At 40.8% G+C, this 27,590-nt stretch overlaps 1 long non-coding RNA gene across 1 annotated transcript; it reads left to right on the forward strand.

Annotated features, from left to right (window-relative positions):
• The first annotated feature begins 219 nt into the window (after positions 1-219).
• Positions 220-25,661, forward strand: LOC122983208. Its single transcript, XR_006403624.1, has 3 exons — positions 220-263; positions 14,716-14,959; positions 25,507-25,661. It is a non-coding gene; the product is annotated as an uncharacterized LOC122983208 (long non-coding RNA).
• The last annotated feature ends 1,929 nt before the right edge of the window (positions 25,662-27,590 follow it).

Raw genomic sequence — 27,590 nt, forward strand, 5'->3', positions numbered from 1 at the left:
GGGTCCTATTTACAAACTCGGGTCAAAGCCTTCAAGCTGTCCTTGATGACGTCAAATAAGCACTGCTGTCAACTGAGAACTGATGGGACATCATTATGGACATCCTCTGTGGTGTCACATAGCCCTGGCATGATAGATGACGTCACCACAAACATTCAATAAAACAAACACAAAGGATGTCCATATTGATGTGTCATCAGTTCTCAGTTGACAGCAGTGGTCATTTGACGTCATCCATAACGCCATCAAGGCTCAGACCTTAGGTTGTGAACAGGAACTCCTCCAGTCATCTGGCTGCTAACGAGGAGTCTCCTCCATGCTTCTCGTTACCTCCAGGTGAAGCCGCTGAGTTTAATCTGTCGGTGACACCTGGGGGCCCTACCAGCGCGCAGACCTGGCCAACTCTGTTTAATCGCTGCTGGTACAGGAGGCTCTGGCTCCATGGGAGTTTCAGAGCCTGAATATTTGCTATTTCCTTCTTTCATCCGCTTCTTTTTTTTCTCCACAGGTTGTCCAGTTGTCCAGTTGTGGTTCAGGTGCGCCCGGCCAGATTTCCATCAATCCACTAAAGTGCGCTGGGCACGTCCCGACGCACTGCGCAGGGCGCACTTGATTGAGATTTTCGCCACATCACTCTTTAACTTGTCAATGGCACACCACCTGTTATTGAGTATGTAACCCACTAGGTGCTACAGGGTGAAGAATAAAGAATATATGGACCAGGGGCTAGGTTCGTAATGGGAGGGTTGAAAAGGGAATGGCAGACAAAACATGTGCTATGTGACATCACAGAGGATGTCCATATTGATGTGTCATCAGTTGTCAGTTGACAGCAGTGCTTATTTGACGTCATCAATGATTCAATTCAGTCAATTTGGGTTGAGATCTGGTCACTGCGAGGGCCATAGTATAGACTATGACTCACATCATTTTCATACTCATCAAAACATTCAGTGAACTCTTTTGAACATATAAATTGGGGCATTGTCATCCTGAAAGAGACCACTCACATCAGGATAGAAATGTTTCATCATAGGATAAAGGTGATGACTCAGAACAACTTTGTGTTGATTTGCAGTGACTCTTCCCTCTGAGTGGACAAGTGGACCCAAACCATGCCAGCAAAATGCCCCCCACAGCATAACAGAGCCACCAGATCCCCTCACTGTAGGGGTCAAGCATTCAGACCTGGAGCAGCTTTTCCTTGAATTTGTCAAGCGTCTGTATGTATATAGGATGATATGAATAAATTGATAATGAGCATAGATTAAAAGAGCAATTGGCCATATGTTATACAAGTATGTATCTTTATTCAAAACATGAGACATTATCAGTGAGTGATCTTTGGGAAAGTGTTGACCTGTTTGATGAACCTTCAACACTGTAGTTGGCATTTTGGAAGCTAGATGGCGCTGGAAGGTGCTTGTTGGCGACATGACTTTTGTTAAATCCCAAAACTGGGATGAATCAGGTGTCTCTGGCCGGGTGCGGTGGCGCGCGCCTGTAATCCAAGTTACAGGAGGCTGAGGCTGGAGGATGGCTTGAGCTCAGGAGCTCTGAACTGCAGCGGACTATGTGGATGGGGTGTCGGCACTAAGTTGGGTATGGATATGGTGCTCCTGGGGGAGCTCGGAACCACCAGGTGGTCTGAGGAGGGGTGCACCGGCCCAGGTGGGAAACGGAGCAGGTCAAAGCCCCCGTGCCGCTCAGTAGTTGGATGGCGCCTGTGAATAGACGCTGTAGTGCAGCCTGAGCGATACAGCGGGACCCAGTCTTTTTACACTCTGCACACTTTACAACAAACAGCTGTGACAGCTTCATGTTCCAGGAAGAAACCTCAGAAAGCAATGCTGCTTAGTCTGGCCCACACTGCCTCCACCTGGAGAAGAGGAGCACTTACTATCAATCGCACCAATCAATGCAGCACCACACACACACATCACTATAACACTAAAACTAGCCTATATTGTGTTATAACTATTTTGTTGTATACTATAACACAAGTTTTTACGGTGGTGGAAGAAGTAAGCAAAGTATTATCTTCCGGCCTCATACACAGCTCCCACAATACCATCACACATAGCACAGAGGGCTTTGGGGTGAGAAATGTCCATTACAATTGACATCAGAACACATAATTGCTCCTTTGCTGAGATATACATCACTCAGGAGGACATCAGTTTTCCCATAGTATGACAAGACATCCTCATGATCCAATATTAACTCTATGACAATTTTTTCCTAAGTTACACCGTTTACAGATCATACAACCTAGTAACATTACTGACACAATTTGGGAATGATTTAAAGTTGATTACTTGTGTAAAAGGAATATTTACAAGAACCTGCTGGTTTCATGTAATATTTTGTACATTATATGCTAATTGTCTGCTAACAATGTGCACACTGCACGTGGTGACAGGAATTTCAGTGTCTCCTGCAACAGAAATTCAAATCTTACCTCCAAAGCATATTTGGCATTCTGTATAAATGTGGGTGCTGTCTGTTAATATTCTGTCTGCTCGGGCTGTATAGTCATATTTAGGGAAGTGTATATTTTTTTTTATCTTGGGAAGAAGAGTTTTCTCCGGAGCTCTTGGCTCATTAAACTGCCTGCTGCTTATGAGAGGAGCTGTTGTGATTGGCATCAATCAAGCTTCCCTTAACTCCACCTGTTGTTGTGAGAAATATTCTATTTATCAATGAATTTGAGTTTCAGATGTTTATTTTACTCTTTCATTTCATCTTCTGTTCGTCGTGACGGCCATGTGACATCACAGAGGATATCCATATTGATGTGTCATCAGTTGTCAGTTGACAGCAGTGCTTATTTGACGTCATCAATGACAGCGTCAAGGCTTGGAACCGAGTTTATAAATAGGACCCCGTCCTGCCATCAATCTCCATTCCACACTCCCTCACAGGAGACGTGGAGGCTCTGATGCACCGCAAGCAGCATGCGGCAGCCGTCGCCTCGGTCCGCAGCCGAGGGGAGTCCTCGATAGCCGCCAGGTGTCATGCATGGCTGAGCTCGAGCTCGCGGTCCACCGCTTAGCTCGAGCTCGCGGTGCACAGCTGAGCTCAAGCTCGCGATGCATGACACCGGGGGGCCCTGCCAGTGCATAGATCTGGCCTAGTCTGTCGTGCTGGTATGGGAGGCTCAGGCAGCCTGGTTGCTTCAGAGCCTGTATATATTGCTGCTTCTTTTTTTCTTTCTTTTCTTTTCTTTTCTATCCTCTTGCTTTCTTTCTTCACTGCATGCATACATTTATCCACATTTATGTATATTTATGTACGTGAATGTACATTTATGTATATTTATGTACTTTTATGTATATTTATATACTATATATTGATGTGTCATCAGTTGTCAGTTGACAGCAGTGCTTATTTGACGTCATCAATGACCTGCCTCTACTGCATCTCAAAACCTTGTCATTGGCTATGCTCATAGCCTAGATAGATAGAATGAAGTTACGCTGCTGTGCCTCATGCATAAATGTGCACAGTGTCTCTCTTAATAGGGAAACACACTTATCGTTTCATCTGCTTGAGTTTATCATTTAATAAACTCAAGCAGATATCTTTCAATCTTACAGTCGTTTTAGTACCATATTTTATCTTTTTGTTATGATCCTTCCACTACAGCTCAACAGGGAAATACTGTACAAGGAAACAAAAAGTGGGAAGCAGAGTAACTTGATTATTTAAATCTCCAGACATGCCAACAGGACCAGTCAGGAACTGATGTTAATTAATGTTGATTGAGTGTTTCCCAGTTGAGCTACAATGGAAGGATCAAAACATAAAAAGAGAATATGGCAACATAAAAAAGACTTTAACATTGAGAAATATCTACATGAGGTTATTAAATACCTACAGCATCACACCCACCCTGAAGCAGAAACTATAAGTGTGTTTCCCCATTAAGAGAGATGCTGTGAGCATTTATGCATGAGGCACAGCAGCATAACTTCATTGATTATCTGTCTGTCTATCTATCTATCTATCTATCTATCTATCTATCTATCTATCTATCTATCTATCTATCTATCTATCTATCTGTCTGTCTGTCTGTCTGTCTGTCTGTCTGTCTGTCTGTCTGTCTGTCTAGGCTATGGGCATAGCCAATGACACTGTTTTGAGATGCAGTGGGGGCAGATAATATAGATATAACAACAAAAGCGAAAAACAAGTTGTTTTCTGGTTTTGGTATCGTTCCTCTTCTGATTTGAGGACGAAAACGGGAAAAGCATGTGAATTTCCATTTAATTTAATTTACATGAAAAACAGAATAACAAAATAATGCATTGTATATTTGTTTATCAAATAAGTTGAACACAGCTTTGGACGGAGGGTACACGGACTGCTGTGGATGTGTAATGTGGGTTTAATTGTTTGAGTTTATGAATGGTGCATCGCTTGGTCACTTTAAGTGTTGCTGCCGCAAAGAATCGTGGGACGGAATTATCTCCTTTCCTTCCGTAGAGGATAGTCAAGTGTACCGTGTGCTAAAGGAGATTAGAAAGGAAGCATTGAAGCACCTTTCCTTAGCAGTTAGAGAATTCGACCAGCTCTTATCATGGCTGCCACATAGATACTTCCGGTTCACTTCACTCAATAAGGAAACTTCCTAAGCAAAAAAGACTATGGGCACATCTCAAGTCTCTTATTTTATGTCTCCTCGCTCCTCGCCTGAACCAGAAGTTGTTCCTGATGCCCCATTTTGACAGGCGTCCCAAGTCTCTTATTCTGCTCCGAGGAGTGAGGAGCGAGGAGGGATCTCTGAGGGATCTCTGAAGAGCGAGGAAACACGAGAGCAGCCTTCATGGAAGTCTTTTACCGGCCGACATGCCCCTTTATTGGATATCAGTTATTGACTGGATGCTGCAGCTGATCACACTGATCTGATACATCACTGCAGTTTCATACCCAAGTGGAGACAGATTACAGATTAAATTTAAGTGTATCATTCCCAAATTTATGTTTTGTTTTCTGATTCATCATATAGTTAAAAATCTGTTAATTGTCGGTCTGATCAACAAAAGAACCATAAACAACTTTCTTCATTGATTAGAAAGATTTTTCTTTTCATGATGTTATTTCCTCCATCAAACTGTTTCTTGCAGACAGACAGACTCTTCCTGACTTTAATTTTATCCATAATAACAGTTAAACACATTCATATTTTACATCCTTTATTGTCATTTCCATTCAGTCACATGTGAGGCTGAAAATTCCTGAGCGTCGGGTTTGATATGAGTTACATAATTTCCATTTTCCCTGAAACATTAAGCCAAATACATATTTTCCAGTGTTCAGAAGACACCCTGATTATATTCTGAGTTACCGAATAATGAATTCACGGTCAGGATTATCAAAAAATACAGATGCGAATAATCAATAGAAATAAATAAATAAATAGTATAAACGCATTCTGCGAGTAGAAATGGTTCCTGTGCCTCTGAGCAGGACACAGTATAAATACAGAATGCAGGTTTTTATTTAGGTGTTTGTTAAACAGGTAACAGGCTGCAGAGAGGAAACAGCTGCTCTAGCGGTGATAACTGTGCACCTTTATTAGTTTATCACAGTGCCCATGTGAACTTCTGGTTCAGAGGAGGAGTGAGGAGCAAGGAGCGAGGAGACATAAAATAAGAGACTTGAGACGTGTCCATAGTCTTTTTTGCTTAGGAAGTTTCCTAATTGAGTGAAGTGACCCAGAAGTATCTAAGTACCATAGACTAGCCTAAGACTGACACGGGGGAAATTTACATACAATTTACAAAATTACAATTTTATTGTGTGATATGAAAAGAAAAGATCATGTGTCACAAGACTAAGTGTCATTATTTGGAAAATGTTTGGGTGCATAATGTGACCAAATATCAAGAAAAATACTAACACTGGTGGACAGCAACTAGTGTACTGATATACACTATACACTGATGTACCAGGCTGATATACAGAATGTGTAAAAAATAATATACTCTTCAAGAAGGCTGAATCACCTGTAGAGCAAAAATGTTATCACACTCACAGAAAAGGGGAAACATAAAACACCCAGAAGCCAGACATTTTTCAAAGGACAAACATTCATTGGTGTGTTCCTTTATTAGTCTTAATAAGGTCAATATGGGGCCCAGAGGGAGTGACATGAACTTCCTTAGGAAATGTAAAAAAGCTTTCTGATTTTACAATCTTAAAAAGCTAATTTTAGCATCAGAGTTTTCGTAATTTTGTAGTGTTTAACTGTATTAGCTGTTTTCTGCTTTTCACCTTTCATTTTGTTGTGTACTTTTATTTTCAAGTTGCTCTCATTGGATAAAAACAAAATTCAGCCATATTCTGTAACTAAGCCTTATGAAGGCCCTGCATCGAAACACATTGGTAAAATAAAGATTCTTCCATTGTTGTTTTTCACATTTTTTCTACTTTTAAAATTTATACTGAAATGAATAGAAAAATGAATCTACAATTTTATATATTTTAATATGTGATTTAATTAGGCAATTTAAGGATTCAAAATGCATGAATTCCTGTGGAGTCAAAGTCCTGTGGAGAGGACAGTTACTGATACTCTGCTGAGCTAAGCCAATGTTAGTTACATTTTAGCAGAACTAGTTAACTGTTCTTTTTCTTCATCATGTTTTGATGCTGCTGCCTCAGTTTAATTGGATAACAAATTTAGCTTTAGCTAAGACTAACCTCTGGCTATCTCATCAGCTAGTTTTGAATTTATATAGTTCTCTTGTTTTAGCTGTGTAGTTGGCTGTGGCACAGTGCAGTAGGTATGATGGTGGTTACTGGTTTTTAGCTCCTTTTTGTAGTTGAAGCAAATTTTATGTGCTGTTTTGACAGAAATGATACTTTGCTATGACATACTAACTTAATGGTAAAACAGATGTCAAAAAGGTGCAAGGTTCATTTTAACTGTCATTATACAGTGCAGAATTGCACAATGAAATTCTGTTGTAGCCCCCTCCATACTACACATGTATTGACAAATATTAAAACATTTTAAATTAGAATAGAAAAAAACAATACATTTAGCCACAAAATAGAACAAACTAAAAAAAAAAGTAGCACTCAAGAAGAAATTAAAAAGGAAAAATAATATTTATAGACTGTAAATACCCAGTTTTTACAATATGTGCAAATAAATGTAATATACAAGTTATAGTGCAACAGAATATTTCAATGTAAATTTCATTGTGCAATAAATATAAGGGATGCAGAGGATGTGGTGGAGTTCAGAAGCCTCACAGCCAGAGGAATGAAGCCAGTTGTCTGTTGGTGTGGTATAAGATAGGGTGTACAGACTGTGGTTGGGGTGGCTCTTGTCTATTAGAATCCTTTGAGCTCTCAACCCAAAGTAATTTTGCTTTGTTGGGCAGCAACACTTTTCCACTTGTCCATGGTAGAACAAGCCTGGTCAGTAATTCAGAAAATTAAACCGTAAGAAACATTTCTGTAAAACACTTTAAAGAGGCGTTTCCAGTGATGCATTTTACAAGTGCAGTTACAAGTCTGCTCTGTGACATGTCTTCTTTTTCTTCTCAATGCTGCTATCTAGTGGAAAGTAAGAGTCATGTATATACAGTGTATGTGATGAACTATGTGCAAAACATAATACATAAATAATGGGTGAATGTAATGTTAGTATATAATAATAGTAGTTGTGATGAGTAAGAAATGATGTCTGTGTGTCTCTGGATTCTGCATCCAGAAACTTGTGTGGGTTTGGGGTACCTTTGTTATAATCTACTTCACAGTATAGAGATAACATGTGCAATACATCAAGAAACTATTCATGTAATCAATCATATCAATAAATACTTCTTCAATTGCACAGACTGTAATACTACACCTTCACCAGCAGAGGTCACTAAATGATTACTTTCTTCAAATGACCTCTTGTAATACAGGATGATCTTGAATTGTACACAAACAAATTAACAAATTAGATTTCCAAGAATTAATTAATTCATCAATAGTTGATCCACGCAACTAATATTGACAGCTTTTTAAGCAAAACAGTGATATGATTCTTATTTAAGGTTACATTCAAGATTAAGTTAAAACTGGGGGACAAAAGCAGCTACTATACTGAGTGTCCTTCTGAAATAGCCTGTCCCAAGAGATCAAGCTATTCTTTGAGATCTATATCTAATATCTCCTGCTGAGATATATTGTTTTCATGATTAAACTGTGACATTGTTATTTAACAAAAAAAATGTATTTTCATAGATGACTGTCTTCTCTCTGGCAAATCAGTAAACAGTCACTAAAATGAAAATGTACTAATAAGCTTTTATTTCTTACTCCTGCATTCAAAAGCTTATAATTGGAAATAATACAATAGAATGTACTCATTAACTCTGAGGCATTGTGTTCATTGTGGCAGATCAGTCACATTTCAGCTAACAAGTCTCCAGTCATGTTCAATAAAGACAAGGAGGTGGTCTTTGTAATGTAACAAGCTTTCACTCTCACTCATTATGCTGCCTGGTTATGCTTTGTTTTTGTGTGTTGTGTTGTGTTGTGTTGTGCATCTTTGTCTTTGTTGGATTCTGTTCTGCAGCCTTTTGGGAGGAGGGGGTGGTGGGGGATACTATTCTCACATACACACCGTATGCACTGCTGCTTGGATTACTGGGGAAGACCCGGAGGAGCCCAGCCTATTCCCTCAAATAAAAATACATACCCATTTATCCTCTCAAAGGATTTTTGTGGATGTTGTTTTATTTATTTTTATCTCATTCAGCACAGACACAATTGTGCTACAGTGACAAACTAAAACAAAGAAAAGGGATGGAATAAATATTGTATAAGATCTGCCAATAGGTAAGAAAAGATGACAGTAGAACAGTACCACATTTGTTTATGCGTGGCAGTGAACTAAGACATGTAAAATATAATAATTTTACCATTAGCTGCCATCATACATGCACAGCTCAAAATTATAATATTTCTGAGAAAATGTTAAGGATAAGACTGGTGATATTCTAAGTTTTTGTTATTGTTAACGAATCCCATGAAAAGACAACAACAGTGTTAGTCCGTATCTAAATACTTTCAGACTTCCCTGTGTGTGGCATTCAGTTCCAAGCACTTTCATCCCTATTGAATCTTTAAAAACACATTGTGAATATATAGTTTCATTTTTTAAAAAGGCTAAATAATTTCCCCAAAACAGCTGGGCATTGTAGTTTTTAGCAATACTTGCTACTCATATAGGAGTGAAAAGTGCTTTTGTTGGGGACTACTTTCAGTAGGGGATTAATACATGTTTGGTATGCTTGTGAGTCAGCAGGACAGTGTGTTTGGGATTGAGTCAAAACAAACTACAGTGTGTGTGTTCATGGTAGTGAAGAAACATGTCACCCAGAGCATTGATGTCTTTTAATAGTTTTTGGACAACAATGGAGCTCTATGACACACAGGAATATATCAGGTTGTATGCACACAATACTTGATAGTAGATCAATTAATTGTTAGTTTCAGTCTCTTCATTGTATTTGTTCACAATAATCAACAGACTTATCCTTTAATGCAACATTGGGTAAGAAAGCTTTGTGATCGTTCACAAAATACATAAGTTGACACTAGTTTTGGCCATCATTGGTGATATGGAATGGGAGGCTCCAAACATCAGACTTACTGTAAATGTAAATGAGATGATTTGACAATGGAACAGACTTGTGAATATGCCTGAACAGCAAGCCACTAGAGAGATCTTTAACTGGGACATTTTGCATGAAAATCCCTGGATTAGTGAGGTGAAATCTTTATTATGTATCATTCCGGTACATAGCTAAGCATTCCTCACGGTCCACTAGCTAAGCAAATGACACTTTCAAATGTGCAACTGCTACAGTACTTTATTTTAGAGTGATTTTTTTCCACACAAGGTCAACCATGAAGACTTTCATTGTATGTCTAGTAGTAGTCTGTGTGAGGTAGTTGGGAGAGATATTAAATAAAAAGGAAATTCAGCTGGATAATAATATTGGGCAATAAAATCCTAAATTTCATCTGAGCATCTGTTTTTCAGTCATATCTTTGTTGCAGCATAATTGCCCTTCCTGTTTCATCTTTTAGGGGTTTGATACGATGTTGCATCACTGTGTGGGTGTGCATTCAAGCCGGCATGTCCGACAACAGCACCCTAGGTTCCTTTTCATTTTGCACACCTTTTGGATGCATCCCACCATGTGATGTCTGGATTCAATTTCATGGCTGATGTGTGTTGGATAAGAGTCCAGGGAACAGTTCTGTGACAGTACTTCTGTGAACTGCGTATGAGGGGCTATCAAAGGCGTGATGGAAGTAGCAAAAGCATTACAACAGGTGGACACAGGCTCTCTTGTACCGAGTGTCTATTAACTTTCTCATTCAACCCCCTTAGGTAATCCTAAGAGGCCTTAAGGGGCTACATAAGGGAACTGCACTACTTTCACCTCTCTCTATTGTTTACTCCTTTCTTTTTCAACTTCCCGTTGACTTTATTGTTGCTGAAATTACTTCAAAATGCCATGAGGCCATTTATTTTTTTAAAAGACAAGTCTTCTTCATCTTTACAGACATTTATTTCCAGAGATCAGGATGTACCCTGTCCTGCACTGAGCAAAATCTTGTATCAATGGGCCACAAAATGTCTTCATACTGTAAGAAAAGAATTTTTGAATGAAAAATTAATTGCATTTATTTGAGGAGGGACGAATGGAAACATGTTAATTTCTGGATTTGAGTTTTAAAGGAATTGTACTTTACACCTGGGTTCAGATAAGATTTTCTGTCTTTATCAGTAATTTGGAGCCCTTCATGACTGTAAAAAGGAAAAAGTAACCCAGTGGATGTCTTTTGCAAAATAAAATGATTCACAACATCGTCCCTTCATCCCTGAAATTAAGTTTTCTATGCAATAAACTATGGATGAAAGGAAAAATACTGCCATGTAGCTCAAATGAAAAAAACTATGGCATCACCCTTGTAGGAGAAAAGTCCCCTCATTGCTTTGAATACAGATGGTACCAACAAAAGGACCAGCTCTTTCTTCAGCCCCCTAGGAATGTAGCCAAAAAGACATCAGTGAGATTTAAAATCCTGCAAACAGCAATGATCAGATAAAGAGACCCCTTTTCTCCTACATGGCCACTGAACCAGACTACTGACCCAACCACCTTTGACCCTACAAGACCTCCAAGAGCCAGTCACCCACAGAAACTAGGTGGCACCAACTTTAATCCTACTGTGAACTCTGATGCCATTTACAGTCAGACCTAAGTGAAAAAAGGACTGACAACCCATGAACATTTTGTCTAAGAACAATTAATAAAATGTATTAGTATGTGTGTGTGTTAGTTAGTTAGACTTTATTAGACTGCCTTTAAGCTAGGAAGTCTATCACTAACATAGTTCCATTACCTTTGATAACACTAATGTCATATTTATTACCGCTCTGCTTGTTTCACTCTCAAAATAATGAAGCTATTATCAAAAATGCAAAATTAGAAATCATGCATTTGTTATAAGACTCACAATTTTGATTAAAAGAGTAACAGCATTCAGGAGTTGAACAAACCTGTCCATGGACAGGAGGGGACTGATGCTGCCCCCCAGACCTCGGCAATCCGTGTGATTGGCAAAGATGCATCTTCTGGTTGGGCAGACCGAAACTTTGAAATAATCTCTTATCTGAGAAACCAGGCTTCTGCTTTTTGCTCCCTTCTTGCTTTTATCTTTGTCTTCCAGCCCTTTTGCCATGCTGGTTGGAAGTTTTCTCTTTGCTAGTCTGAAGATGTGATTTGGAACAATAGGAGGTGAAACCTCAAAATCTAGAGTAGTGAGTTAAGAATCAAAACTAGAAAAGCTGAAACCAGGAGCTCCCTTCCAATGGGAGCTTTTGAAATCCGGACTGGATGACCTCAATTGGCAATTCAGAACTATGCTGTTGTACCGCTGATTTGACTTGCTGTTTCTCAGGTAACAGTCATCTCGTCTGTTTATCAGGTCTATCATACCAATCACACAATAGATAACTCTACATCATTAATTCTATTTGTATATGTATATGCTGAGTTATTGCCTATTCATCCCTATCCCTTGGTAGTTCAATAAATAAATTGATTTAAAGCCAAGTCATTGTATTTGTGTATTCCTTTACAACAGAGATGAAGATCCCTATATTCATGACTTTCAGACATAAGACTGATTCATTTGATTTATTTATTTTGAATTAATTCATTAATTAATGGAGGTGGCGCCCCTGTTTATTTCACAAGTGCAAGATATTAATTTCCATGTGTAGTAACCCCTACACCCTCTTGTCTGTTTTAATCAGTGAGTCATACAGTTAAACCTGCTTTACTTATAGATTATGATTTCACTTACATAGCATGTGACCAGTTTAAATGATGTGATGTTCTTGAATAAACAACACAACAAGTAGTTAAAATAAACTCCACCTGTCAACCAGCTGCAACATTAATTTAATCTAAATTAAGCTGATTAAATCATATAACTGTAATAACCATTTGGTTCGTTTATTTGACTTCATGTCAGCACCGCATGCTCTTCATGATGCAGAACAAGCTAGCATAGTAGGCATGGCTTGTGTGTCTCTTTTCAAGGGAGCAAGATGACATACAAGGTCATACTTTGGGACTGGGATTTCCATGGGTCTTTTATTTACTTTGTTATCTACAGTACATTTATGAAAAATCATGTAAAAGTTTTAATCAAAGGGGGGGTCCTCCCACTACATTATCCTGGGAGTGTCCCACAAAATTTGTTGCTGTTGCTTTGAGGTCAGTGGTATCTGTTCATTCTAAGGAATGTGAGACAGCAGGGATTAAAAATAATTAAAACATATGACTCCGTGTTTGTGTGGTAAATGCTGATATTTCATATCTTGTTGACATTGATGCTGTTTAAAGATACCTTCTAGGCATGTTTTAGGATATATAAGAATACCCCGCTTTGAATAATAATTTGTGTTGAATGGTTTTTTCCCTCAAAAAAAGAGAAAAAGTTCAGTTACCTTGTTAAAGTCCTTAAAGATCCCCCCCCCCCCCCCCCCCCCAAGGTGGTAATTGATGAAACAAAACTGAGTTTCCCATATATGAAAACCTAACAGCCACCCACTAGGCCAGGGAAGAATGAACAGTTGAAGTACGTTAAATTACGTGCGTGCACTCGCCACTGGCTGTCATAACAGATTAGGGAATAACAGATCAGAGATATGAAATGACTATTTAACTATTTACTAATGTAGAATTTTCTTTTGTAACTTTTTCTTTTTCTTAAGAAAATAGGGAGCTAGAAACGGAGACAGTTCACCTTCAAAGTAAAAGTTGCGCGTTTTGAAGTGTGTTGGCTGCAGCTCAATTTAAGGAGAGCTAAAGTAAATAAAGAAATAGCCTAAATAATGAACATAATTCATAACTTCTTTTAAACACTTTGAGGATAAAACTATCTAAAAAAGAAGCAGAGGCAGCGGAACCAGTCTGGGGATTTTCAAAGTAAATGCAGTGTGTTTTACATAGACGCACTGAGCTGCTGCAGACATTAACGTTACATACAGGTGAGTCCAACTTTATGTTTGTGGTCTTGTTGTGTGCATGAGTTTATCGAGTTAACCTCTCCAACCCATAGACTGTATATAAATATGGACAATGCGTCTCCACTTCTTACTGCTATGCAAAAGTGGAGCCAAAATATGTCCTTTCTGGGAGCTGCCATCTTGCTTGTGTTATGTCATTTGGAGCCAGAGTCTGCACAGTATAGTCAGGAGACAGGTTGATGGCCCGCAGAACATGCCCCCTCAGTCATTCCACTGCCTGACTGAAGTTTCAGAGCGGCTGTCACAGCTGTCAGTCATGATGTCGGACCCCCATCTTTGGGAAAAGTTTGTTTGACATGTACTTTGATTTTTTAGTTTGGCTCATGTCCCATCCACTAACATGGAGAGGACAGGACTTATGACCTATACTGCAGCCAGCCACCAAGGGGCACTCAAGATGTTTTGGCTTCACTTTTGGAGAGCTGTCATGACATCCATCTTTATATACAGTCAATGCTCCAACCAAACACAGTTTAAATTATTTACCTGCCCACCACTGTCGCTAACTGTTAGCTTCAGGTGATAACCAAAGCTAGCAATGCTAATTGATTTGTAAGTAAACTAGCTACATGTTGTAGCTAACAAACTGCTGTTGTATGTTAATGTTACTCCATTATTATTATCAGCTGTTTTGCACATCATTTGGATTATTGCTGTGTGAATGTCTACATATATGGGAGAAGTGAGTTAACTGGACCCTCTTCAGTCATATATGTAAGGATAAGGGGTGTTTTGACATGCATTTTAAGCTCACAAATGTTTACATTACCAGCAATGTGTTTATATATACAGACTACAAACTAAAGAAATATTGTAAATAATATAATAAATGTCATGTGTCCTATTTGATGGGTGTGAGACCTCCACTGGTAGGCTGATGCATAAACTCCCCCTATGACTGCACCAGGATAACCTGGAAACAGCCAGGGGAAAACTAGCAGCAGTGTAAAGTCCATCATTCAGACAGTGACACATTTAGGTTGTTTTGACTCCGGCATATTTGATTTTAAATGAAATAATGACTGAAAGAAAGTGCTGACTTGGTTTTAAGTAGTTTTTTTGTATTTATGTCCATAAATGCACCTTAGGTTGTGAACAGGAACTCCTCCAGTCATCTGGCTGCTAACGAGGAGTCTCCTCCATGCTTCTCGTTACCTCCAGGTGAAGCCGCTGAGTTTAATCTGTCGGTGACACCTGGGGGCCCTACCAGCGCGCAGACCTGGCCAACTCTGTTTAATCGCTGCTGGTACGGGAGGCTCTGGCTCCATGGGAGTTTCAGAGCCTGAATATTTGCTATTTCCTTCTTTCATCCGCTTCTTTTTTTCTCCACAGGTTGTCCAGTTGTGGTTCAGGTGCGCCCAGCGAGATTTCCATGAATCCAATAAAGTGCGCTGGGCACGTCCCGACGCACTGCGCAGGGCGCACTTGATTGAGATTTTCGCCACATCACTCTTTAACTTGTCAATGGCACACCACCTGTTATTGAGTATGTAACCCACTAGGTGCTACAGGGTGAAGAATAAAGAATATATGGACCAGGGGCTAGGTTCGTAATGGGAGGGTTGAAAAGGGAATGGCAGACAAAACAGGTAAATGGAGCCCCCAGGAATGTTTCAGGTAAGTTTACTGTACCAAGTTATAAAACATGAACATAAAATGCAGTGCAATTATCATCAATATCCCAAGATTTCACAGTCTTTCAGCAGAACTTGAATTGAAAGTGTCCATGAGTGTAATGTCCCTTTAATGTCTTTGCGATATCAGTCAGCGCGCTCAAGTCAATGTTTTATGTCAAGTCAGGGGGAAAAATTCAAGTAGTCGGATGTGTGGTGGTCCTACCACACTGATACTTGAGTGGAAGCAAAAAAAGATACCAGGTCCTCTTCTCAGGTCTCGGTTCCTCACTCCTTAGGTTAAGAAGAGATCTCACTGGGGGCTCGCCATCTCCCATCCACAGGGAGAATCCAGATCCAGTTCTCTTGTTCTCAAAAAAACCCAGCCTGCATGAAGACAGGACTGTTATTTTCATTATGTCACTACTTTTCTCTAATGGCCATAGTAATATAATAATTCTCCACACATTACTGTAGCACAATAATGATTAAACGAATTCTCTCTTTTAACTGTACAGTTGTTGTTGTTTTTTTTATCTCAATGTAAGTATTTCCCACATTTTATACATTTTTTTCAACCTTTTTATACATTTTTAATCAACCTTTTAAACATGAATTTAATCAACATGAATTTTAGCTGTTAACCCATGAATTATGATGTTTTAACTTTTAGTTATAAATGAACTTATCCATCAGTTTCATCATACAAGGTATCTCAATATAACTACACACACAGTATCAAAATAAACATCATACCTTACTTCTTCTAAATTATCAGAGCAATAATATTCAGTTTTTAACTCTTAAGATAGTTAACAGAAACAGTGAGCAGCAGTGATAAGCCAAGTTCAAGCGTTTATGGAGCACAGACACGTTTTCTGCCACCTCACACATCAACTCACACTGTGGCTAATACACTTAGCATGCGCTGGCGCTAATTAGCTCGGCAACTCACCAAGACGATAATGCCAAAAGTACTACTACTCCTGGCTCACGGACCCTCGCACACCTCTGACGTCTTCACAAGAGTATTTTATCTCATGGATATGTTAATAATCGCTGTTCTAACTCTCTATTTCTCATCCACTCCGACCGCTGCTGTTTTACCCGCACTGCAACTCACTGACTTCTGCGTAAACAGAGGGTGGGACTTAACTCCCTCTAACCAATCATAAGTTTGCTCTACTTGATATGACAAATAAGGACTGTGTGTGGAAAATAAGTCATTGACAGATTGATTAACAAATGAAAATGAGATAAATAAGGAAACTATAGAAAAATAAAGATAGAATTGGACCCAATTCTCTACTGGCTTACAAGTACTTTAACACGTACACTGTTTGCCTGTCACAACTTGTCCTGGATTTAGTCCTGTTCGGGACATGTGTGCAGGCAGTCATCTCAGTCAATTGCGCCCCGCGCAGCGCAGATGTACATAAAAGTACATAAATATACATAAATCTACATTCACGTACATAAATGTACATAAATGTAGATAAATGTATGCATGCAGTGAAGAAAGCAAGAGGATAGAAAAGAAAAGAAAAGAAAAGAAAAGAAAAGAAAAGAAAAGAAAAGAAAAGAAAAGAAAAGAAAAGAAAAGATAGAAAAAAAGAAGCAGCAATATATACAGGCTCTGAAGCAACCAGGCTGCCTGAGCCTCCCATACCAGCACGACAGACTAGGCCAGATCTATGCACTGGCAGGGCCCCCCGGTGTCATGCATCGCGAGCTTGAGCTCAGCTGTGCACCGCGAGCTCGAGCTAAGCGGTGGACCGCGAGCTCGAGCTCAGCCATGCATGACACCTGGCGGCTATCGAGGACTCCCCTCGGCTGCGGACCGAGGCGACGGCTGCCGCATGCTGCTTGCGGTGCATCAGAGCCTCCACGTCTCCTGTGAGGGAGTGTGGAATGGAGATTGATGGCAGGACGGGGTCCTATTTATAAACTCGGTTCCAAGCCTTGACGCTGTCATTGATGACGTCAAATAAGCACTGCTGTCAACTGACAACTGATGACACATCAATATGGACATCCTCTGTGATGTCACATAGCCGTCACGACGAACATAAGATGAAATGAAAGAGTAAAATAAACATCTCAAACTCAAATTCATTGATAAATAGAATATTTCTCACAACAACAGGTGGAGTTAAGGGAAGCTTGATTGATGCCAATCACAACAGCTCCTCTCATAAGCAGCAGGCAGTTTAATGAGCCAAGAGCTCCGGAGAAAACTCTTCTTCCCAAGATAAAAAAATATATACACTTCCCTAAATATGACTATACAGCCCGAGCACACCGAATATTAACAGACAGCACCCACATTTATACAGTATGCCAAATATGCTTTGGAGGTAAGATTTGAATTTCGGTCGCAGGAGACACTGAAATTCCTGTCACCACGTGCAGTGTGCACATTGTTAGCAGACAATTAGCATATAATGTACAAAATATTACATGAAACCAGCAGGTTCTTGTAAATATTCCTTTTACACAAGTAATCAACTTGAAATCATTCCCAAATTGTGTCAGTAATGTTACTAGGCTGTATGATCTGTAAACGGTGTAACTTAGGAAAAAATTGTCATAGAGTTAATATTGGATCATGAGGATGTCTTGTCATACTATGGGAAAACTCATGTCCTCCTGAGTGATGTATATCTCAGCAAAGGAGCAATTATGTGTTCTGATGTCAATTGTGATGGACATTTCTCACCCCAAAGCCCTCTGTGCTATGTGTGATGGTATTGTGGGAGCTGTGTATGAGGCCGGAAGATAATACTTTGCTTACTTCTTCCACCACCGTAAAAACTAGTGTTATAGTATACAACAAAATAGTTATGACACAATATAGGCTAGTTTTAGTGTTATAGTGATGTGTGTCTGTGGTGCTGCATTGATTGGTGCGATTGATAGTAAGTGCTCCTCTTCTCCAGGTGGAGGCAGTGTGGGCCAGACTAAGCAGCATTGCTTTCTGAGGTTTCTTCCTGGAACATGAAGCTGTCACAGCTGTTTGTTGTAAAGTGTGCAGAGTGTAAAAAGACTGGGTCCCGCTGTATCGCTCAGGCTGCACTACAGCGTCTATTCACAGGCGCCATCCAACTACTGAGCGGCACGGGGGCTTTGACCTGCTCCGTTTCCCACCTGGGCCGGTGCACCCCTCCTCAGACCACCTGGTGGTCCCGAGCTCCCCCAGGAGCACCATATCCATACCCAACTTAGTGCCGACACCCCATCCACATAGTCCGCTGCAGTTCAGAGCTCCTGAGCTCAAGCCATCCTCCAGCCTCAGCCTCCCGGTAACTTGGATTACAGGCGCGCGCCACCGCACCCGGCCAGAGACACCTGATTCATCCCAGTTTTGGGATTTAACAAAAGTCATGTCGCCAACAAGCACCTTCCAGCGCCATCTAGCTTCCAAAATGCCAACTACAGTGTTGAAGGTTCATCAAACAGGTCAACACTTTCCCAAAGATCACTCACTGATAATGTCTCATGTTTTGAATAAAGATACATAGTTGTATAACATATGGCCAATTGCTCTTTTAATCTATGCTCATTATCAATTTATTCATATCATCCTATATACATACAGACGCTTGACAAATTCAAGGAAAAGCTGCTCCAGGTCTGAATGCTTGACCCCTACAGTGAGGGGATCTGGTGGCTCTGTTATGCTGTGGGGGGCATTTTGCTGGCATGGTTTGGGTCCACTTGTCCACTCAGAGGGAAGAGTCACTGCAAATCAACACAAAGTTGTTCTGAGTCATCACCTTTATCCTATGATGAAACATTTCTATCCTGATGTGAGTGGTCTCTTTCAGGATGACAATGCCGCAATTTATATGTTCAAAAGGGTTCACTGAATGTTTTGATGAGTATGAAAATGATGTGAGTCATAGTCTATACTATGGCCCTCGCAGTGACCAGATCTCAACCCAAATTCAACACCTATGAGAACTTTTGGACTGACGTGTTAGACAGCGCTCTCCACCACCATCAAAACAAGAAATGAGGGAGTATCGTTTTGAAGAATGGTATAACTGACTTTTATAAAAAATAAACAAATAAATAAAAGTTGCGATTTTTTTCTTTTCATTTGAATGTATGTGATGTACATTGTTTGTATTGTATATTTTTTCCAATGGACTGAGTTTGACAAGAAAGTTGACATAACATAATATAAACGTGGTCAGGACATGGATAACTGATGCAGATGAGAACAGAAGCCACCTTAATGCAGAAATGACAGAGGTTGTCACTCCGACACAGACCATCAGAAACCTGGATAATGTAAGACTCATACGGGCATATCCTGAACAGGACTAAAAGCAGAACACGTTGTAAGAGGCAAACAGTGGACATGTAAAAGTACTTCATAGCAGTCTGTGTGTTGTTGACACGTTACAGACCAGTGATGTGAACCCAGTGATGTGGCGAAAATGTCAGTCAAGTGCGCCCCGCGCAGTGCCTCAAATGTACACAAACATACATAAACGTACATAAATATACATAAACGTACATAAATATACATTCTCGTATATAAATATACATAAACACACATAAATATACATTAATGTATATAAATATACATAAACGTACATAAATGTATGCATGCAGTGAAGAAATAAAATTTAACAAAAAGAAGCGGCATATTCTCCCCGAAGTGACGTGCTGACGTGCTACGGTAAGCGTATTGTACCATTTCCGGTTGCCGACTGTGTCTACTGATAGCGTTGTTGCTGCTCTCATCTCAGTTGATTTTCCTATATATATCATATTACTGTGGATTAATATCTGCTGTATATTTAAACTTTCGCTAGTTTTACACAAGCACTCTCAGCGCTTTTCTCGCTAATCGCACAAGTTGTTAGTCACTTTAGCTCTGCAGCTAGCACTAGCAGCTAACTTAAACTAAGCAGTTAGCGATGGCTTCTCTCTCTCCCTCTCGTTCTCCTGCTCTCTCTTGCTCGGTGTGTCAAATGTTTAGTTATTCCTCTGCCTCCTTTAGCGATAGTGGTAAGTGTAATAAGTGTAGTTTATTTGCAGCACTGGAGGCAAGGCTTAGTGAATTGGAAGCGCGGTTCCGCACCATGGAAAAACAATCAGCTGCTAATATAGTTAGCCAGCCCCTAGTATCCGGTGCGGGCCGACCTAGCGTAGCTCCCACTCCCACGGTAGCTCCCGAGCAGCCGGGAAGCCAGGGCGGCTGGGTGACTGTCCGAAGAAAGCATAGCCCTAAGCAGAAGCCCACGGTTCACCACCAACCAGTTCATGTTTCTAACAGGTTCTCCCCACTCAGCAACACACCCGCTGAGAAACAAACTCTGATTATTGGCAGCTCCATAGTCAGAAACGTGAAGTTAGCGACACCAGCAGCCATAGTTAAATGTATTCCTGGGGCCAGAGCGGGCGACATTGAGTCAAATTTAAAACTGCTGGCTAAGAATAAACGTAAATATGGTACTATTGTCATCCATGTCGGCGGCAACGACTCCCGATTACGCCAATCGGAGATCACCAAAATTAATGTTGAGTCGGTGTGTACATTTGCAAAAACTATGTCGGACTTCGTAATTTTCTCTGGACCGCTCCCTAATCTGACCAGTGATGACATGTATAGCCGCATGTCACAATTCAACCGCTGGTTGTCGAGGTGGTGTCCAGCAAACGATGTGGGCTTCATAGATAATTGGCAGAATTTCTGGGGAAGAGCTGGTCTGATTAGGAGAGACAGCATACAACCATATGCTGAAAACGCATATCTAGAAATATGGCCAAGTTTATTAGTAGACCAAAACCATGACAACCCAGAGTTGAGACCAGGAAGCAAAGCTGCAGTCCTACACGCTTCTCTGCGCTTCCATTAGAGCAGTTACCCACCCAAAACCACATAGAGACTGTGTCTGTCCCCCGACCACATAAATCAATTAAATCCAAAGTAAACAAAAGAAGAGTCATTCATGAAAATCTAGTAAAAATTAAAACCACTACTGCAATAGTACAACAAAATAAGATAATTAAATGTGGACTCTTGAACATTAGATCTCTTTCATCTAAAGCTGTTTTAGTAAACGATTTAATTTCAGATCATCATATTGATTTATTTTGTCTCACTGAAACCTGGCTGTGTCATGAAGAATATGTCAGCCTTAATGAATCCACTCCCCCCAGTCATATTAATACTCATATTCCTTGAGACACTGGCCGAGGAGGAGGAGTTGCAGCCATTTTCAACTCAAGCCTAATCATCAACCCTAGACCTAAATTTAATCATAACTCATTCGAAAGCCTTGTTCTTAGTCTCTCTCAGCCAACCTGGAAAACTTTACAGCCAGTTCTATTTGTTATAGTGTATCGTCCTCCTGGCCCGTACTCTGAATTCCTATCTTAATTCTCAGAGTTTTTGTCATATTTAGTCCTTAGTACAGATAAAGTAATTATAGTAGGTGATTTTAATATTCATGTGGACGTTGATAATGACAGTCTCAGCACTGCATTTATCTCATTATTAGACTCAATTGGCTTCTCTCAGTGTGTAAATAATCCCACTCACCGTCTTAACCACACCCTAGACCTTGTTCTGGCTTATGGGATTGAAATTGAACATTTAATAATTTTTCCACAAAATCCTATTGTATCAGATCATTTTTTAATAACTTTTGAATTCCTATTACTGGATTATACACCATTAGACAAAAATGTCCTCACTAGATGTCTCTCTGATAGTGTTGTAGATAAATTTAAGGAAGCAATGCCGTCAGTACTGAATTCACTGCCATGTCTCAATACTACAGAGGACTCTTATGTTAACTTTAGTCCCTCCCAAATTGATAATCTTATTGATAGTGTTGCAGGCTCACTAAGACAAACACTCGACTCCATCACCCCCTTAAAAAAGAAGATAATAAAACATAAGAGGTTAGCTCCATGGTATAACTCCCAAACCCGCAAATTAAAGCAAACATCGCGAAAATTGGAAAGGATTTGGCGTTCCACCAAAGTAGAAGAATCTCGCTTAGTCTGGCAAGATAGTCTTAAAACATATAGGAAGGCCCTCTGTAATGCCAGAGCCGCCTATTACTCAGCATTAATAGAAGAGAATAAAAACTGCCCTAGGTTCCTTTTCAACACTTTGGCCAGGCTGACAAAGAGTCATAACTCTACTGATCCATGTGTTCCTATAGCTCTCAGTAGTAACGACTTTATGAGCTTCTTTAATGATAAAATTCTAACTATTAGAGACAAAATTAACCACCTCCTGCCCTCAACAGACACCGTTCTCTCCCCAAACACAGGAACCTTGGTAACGGCAGTAAATCCTGAAATATATTTGGACTGTTTTTCTCCAGTAGACTTGTCTGAACTAACTTCAATGATTTGTTCAGCTAAACCATCAACCTGTCTCTTAGATCATCCCAACTAGATTGCTTAAGGAAGCCTTACCCTTAGTGAGCACTTCTTTACTAGATATGATCAATCTGCCTTTAGTAACAGGCTATGTACCACAGTCCTTTAAAGTAGCTGTAATTAAACCTCTTCTTAAGAAGCCTACTCTTGATTCAGGCATTTTAGCCAATTATAGACCTATATCTAACCTTCCATTTCTATCCAAGATCCTTGAGAAAGCAGTCTCTAATCAGTTATGTGACTTTCCACATAACAATAGTTTATTTGAGGATTTTCAGTCAGGATTTAGAGCGCATCATGGCACAGAGACAGCACTGGTGAAAGTCACAAATGACCTCCTAACTCCATCAGACAAAGGATTTGTCTCCATACTTGTCCTGTTAGATCTTAGTGCCACATTCGACACAATTGACCATCAAATCCTTTTGCAGAGACTGGAACATTTAATTGGCATTAAAGGAACTGCATTAAGCTGGTTTAAGTCCTATTTATCAGACCGATTTCAGTTTGTACATGTTAATGATGAATCCTCCGTGAAGGCAAAAGTTAGACACGGAGTTCCACAAGGTTCTGTACTTGGACCAATTCTTTTCACCTTATATATGCTTCCTTTAGATAATATTATTAGGAAACACTCCATAAATTTTCATTGTTACGCAGATGACACCCAATTATATTTATCAGTGAAGCAAGATGAACCCAATCAGTTAAACAAACTCCAAACATGCCTTAACGACATAAAGACCTGGATGACCTGCAATTTTCTACTACTAAACTCAGATAAAACTGAAGTTATTGTGCTTGGCCCTAAACACCTTAGAAACACATTATCTAATGATAAAGCTACTCTGGATGGCATTACCCTGGCCTCCAGCATCACCGTAAGGAATCTGGGAGTTATCTTTGATCAGGATATGTCCTTTAACTCCCACATAAATCAAATCTCAAGGACTGCCTTTTTTCACTTACATAATATCACAAAAATCAGGCACATCCTGTCCCTAAAAGATGCAGAAAAACTAGTTCACGCATTTGTTACTTCTAGGCTGGATTATTGCAATTCCTTATTATCACGCTGCCCTAACAAGTCTCTAAAGACTCTTCAGCTGGTCCAGAATGCAGCTGCACGTGTTCTGACTAAAACTAGAAAAAGAGATCACATTTCTCCCATTTTAGCTTCGCTACATTGGCTTCCTGTAAAATCTAGAATAGAATTTAAAATCCTTCTCCTAACTTACAAAGCCCTTAATGGTCAGGCACCATCATATCTTGAAGAGCTCATAATACCGTATTATCCCACTAGAACACTGCGCTCCCAGTATGCAGGCTTACTGGTGGTCCCTACAGTCTTTAAAAGTAGAATGGGAGGCAGAGCCTTCAGCTATCAGGCTCCTCTTCTATGGAACCATCTACCGGATTCAGTCTGGGGTGCAGACACCCTCTCTATGTTTAAGAGTAGGCTTAAAACTTTCCTTTTTGATAAAGCTTATAGTTAGGGCCGGCCAGGCTCGCCTTGGATCAGCCCTTAGTTATGCTGCTATAGGCCTAGACTGCTGGGGGACTTCCCATGATGCACTGAGCTCCTCTCTCCTCCTCTCCATCTGTATGCATTCATGTAACATCAATGCATGTCACTAACTTTGCTTCTTCCCCGGAGTTTTTTGTGCTTTCTCATCTCACAGGAAAACCTGAGTCCCGGGCCGAACCTTTGCGGTCCTTCACAGTCCTGATGGCATCCTTCCCTGGCTATTGCTGCTTGTGCTTGTTGTAGTTGTTGTGATTGTTTTTCTTCTGTCCCCCCTCCCCCTTTCCCTCTCTCTTTCTCTCTCTCAACCCAACCGGTCAAAGCAGATGGCCGCCCACCAAGAGCCGGAGTCTGCTTGAGGTTTCTACCCGTTAAAGGGGAGTTTTTCCTTACCGCTGTCGCCAAGTGCTTGCTCATGGGGGAATAGTTGGGTCTCTGTATATTAAAGAGTATGGTCTTGACCTGCTCTATGTGAAAAGTGCCTTGAAATGACTTCTGTTGTGATATGGCGCTATATAAAAAAAATTGATTGATTGATTGATTGATATACAGGCTCTGAAGCACCCAGGGCCTCCCATACCAGCACTACAGACTGGGCCAGGTCTATGCACTGGCAGGGCCCCAAAGCGTCATGCACCGCCAGCTTGAGTTCAGCGGTGCACCGCCAGCTTGAGCTCAGCCATGCATGACACCTGGTGGCTATCCAGGACTCCCCTCAGCTGCAGACGTGGGCCGAGGCGTGGGCTGCCATGGTGTTGCAGTGCATCAGAGCCTCCACGTCTCCTGTCAGGGTGTGTGGAATGGAGATTGATGGCAGGAGGGGGTCCTATTTACAAACTCGGGTCAAAGCCTTCAAGCTGTCATTCATGACGTCAAATAAGCACTGCTGTCAACTGACAACTGATGGGACATCATTATGGACATCCTCTGTGGTGTCACATAGCCCTGGCATGATAGATGACGTCACCACAAACATTCAATAAAACAAACACAAAGGATGTCCATATTGATGTGTCATCAGTTCTCAGTTGACAGCAGTGGTCATTTGACGTCATCCATAACGCCATCAAGGCTCAGACCTTAGGTTGTGAACAGGAACTCCTCCAGTCATCTGGCTGCTAACGAGGAGTCTCCTCCATGCTTCTCGTTACCTCCAGGTGAAGCCGCTGAGTTTAATCTGTCGGTGACACCTGGGGGCCCTACCAGCGCGCAGACCTGGCCAACTCTGTTTAATCGCTGCTGGTACGGGAGGCTCTGGCTCCATGGGAGTTTCAGAGCCTGAATATTTGCTATTTCCTTCTTTCATCCGCTTCTTTTTTTCTCCACAGGTTGTCCAGTTGTCCAGTTGTGGTTCAGGTGCGCCCGGCCAGATTTCCATCAATCCACTAAAGTGCGCTGGGCACGTCCCGACGCACTGCGCAGGGCGCACTTGATTGAGATTTTCGCCACATCACTCTTTAACTTGTCAATGGCACACCACCTGTTATTGAATATGTAACCCACTAGGTGCTACAGGGTGAAGAATAAAGAATATATGGACCAGGGGCTAGGTTCGTAATGGGAGGGTTGAAAAGGGAATGGCAGACAAAACATGTGCTATGTGACATCACAGAGGATGTCCATATTGATGTGTCATCAGTTGTCAGTTGACAGCAGTGCTTATTTGACGTCATCAATGATTCAATTCAATCAATTTGGGTTGAGATCTGGTCACTGCGAGGGCCATAGTATAGACTATGACTCACATCATTTTCATACTCATCAAAACATTCAGTGAACCCTTTTGAACATATAAATTGGTGCATTGTAATCCTGAAAGAGACCACTCACATCAGGATAGAAATGTTTCATCATAGGATAAAGGTGATGACTCAGAACAACTTTGTGTTGATTTGCAGTGACTCTTCCCTCTGAGTGGACAAGTGGACCCAAACCATGCCAGCAAAATGCCCCCCACAGCATAACAGAGCCACCAGATCCCCTCACTGTAGGGGTCAAGCATTCAGACCTGGAGCAGCTTTTCCTTGAATTTGTCAAGCGTCTGTATGTATATAGGATGATATGAATAAATTGATAATGAGCATAGATTAAAAGAGCAATTGGCCATATGTTATACAACTATGTAACTTTATTCAAAACATGAGACATTATCAGTGAGTGATCTTTGGGAAAGTGTTGACCTGTTTGATGAACCTTCAACACTGTAGTTGGCATTTTGGAAGCTAGATGGCACTGGAAGGTGCTTGTTGGCGACATGACTTTTGTTAAATCCCAAAACTGGGATGAATCAGGTGTCTCTGGCCGGGTGCGGTGGCGCGCGCCTGTAATCCAAGTTACCGGGAGGCTGAGGCTGGAGGATGGCTTGAGCTCAGGAGCTCTGAACTGCAGCGGACTATGTGGATGGGGTGTCGGCACTAAGTTGGGTATGGATATGGTGCTCCTGGGGGAGCTCGGGACCACCAGGTGGTCTGAGGAGGGGTGCACCGGCCCAGGTGGGAAACGGAGCAGGTCAAAGCCCCCGTGCCGCTCAGTAGTTGGATGGCGCCTGTGAATAGACGCTGTAGTGCAGCCTGAGCGATACAGCGGGACCCAGTCTTTTTACACTCTGCACACTTTACAACAAACAGCTGTGACAGCTTCATGTTCCAGGAAGAAACCTCAGAAAGCAATGCTGCTTAGTCTGGCCCACACTGCCTCCATCTGGAGAAGAGGAGCACTTACTATCAATCGCACCAATCAATGCAGCACCACAGACACACATCACTATAACACTAAAACTAGCCTATATTGTGTTATAACTATTTTGTTGTATACTATAAGACAAGTTTTTATGGTGGTGGAAGAAGTAAGCAAAGTATTATCTTCCGGCCTTATACACAGCTCCCACAATACCATCACACATAGCACAGAGGGCTTTGGGGTGAGAAATGTCCATTACAATTGACATCAGAACACATAATTGCTCCTTTGCTGAGATATACATCACTCAGGAGGACATCAGTTTTCCCATAGTATGACAAGACATCCTCATGATCCAATATTAACTCTATGACAATTTTTTCCCAAGTCACACCGTTTACAGATCATACAGCCTAGTAACATTACTGACACAATTTGGGAATGATTTCAAGTTGATTACTTGTGTAAAAGGAATATTTACAAGAACCTGCTGGTTTCATGTAATATTTTGTACATTATATGCTAATTGTCTGCTAACAATGTGCACACTGCACGTGATGACAGGAATTTCAGTGTCTCCTGCAACTGAAATTCAAATCTTACCTCCAAAGCATATTTGGCGTACTGTATAAATGTGGGTGCTGTCTGTTAAATTTCGGTGTGCTCGGGCTGTATAGTCATATTTAGGGAAGTGTATATATTTTTTTATCTTGGGAAGAAGAGTTTTCTCCGG

This window comes from Thunnus albacares, chromosome 5, assembly GCF_914725855.1.
Source record: "Thunnus albacares chromosome 5, fThuAlb1.1, whole genome shotgun sequence".
NCBI lineage: Eukaryota > Metazoa > Chordata > Actinopteri > Scombriformes > Scombridae > Thunnus > Thunnus albacares.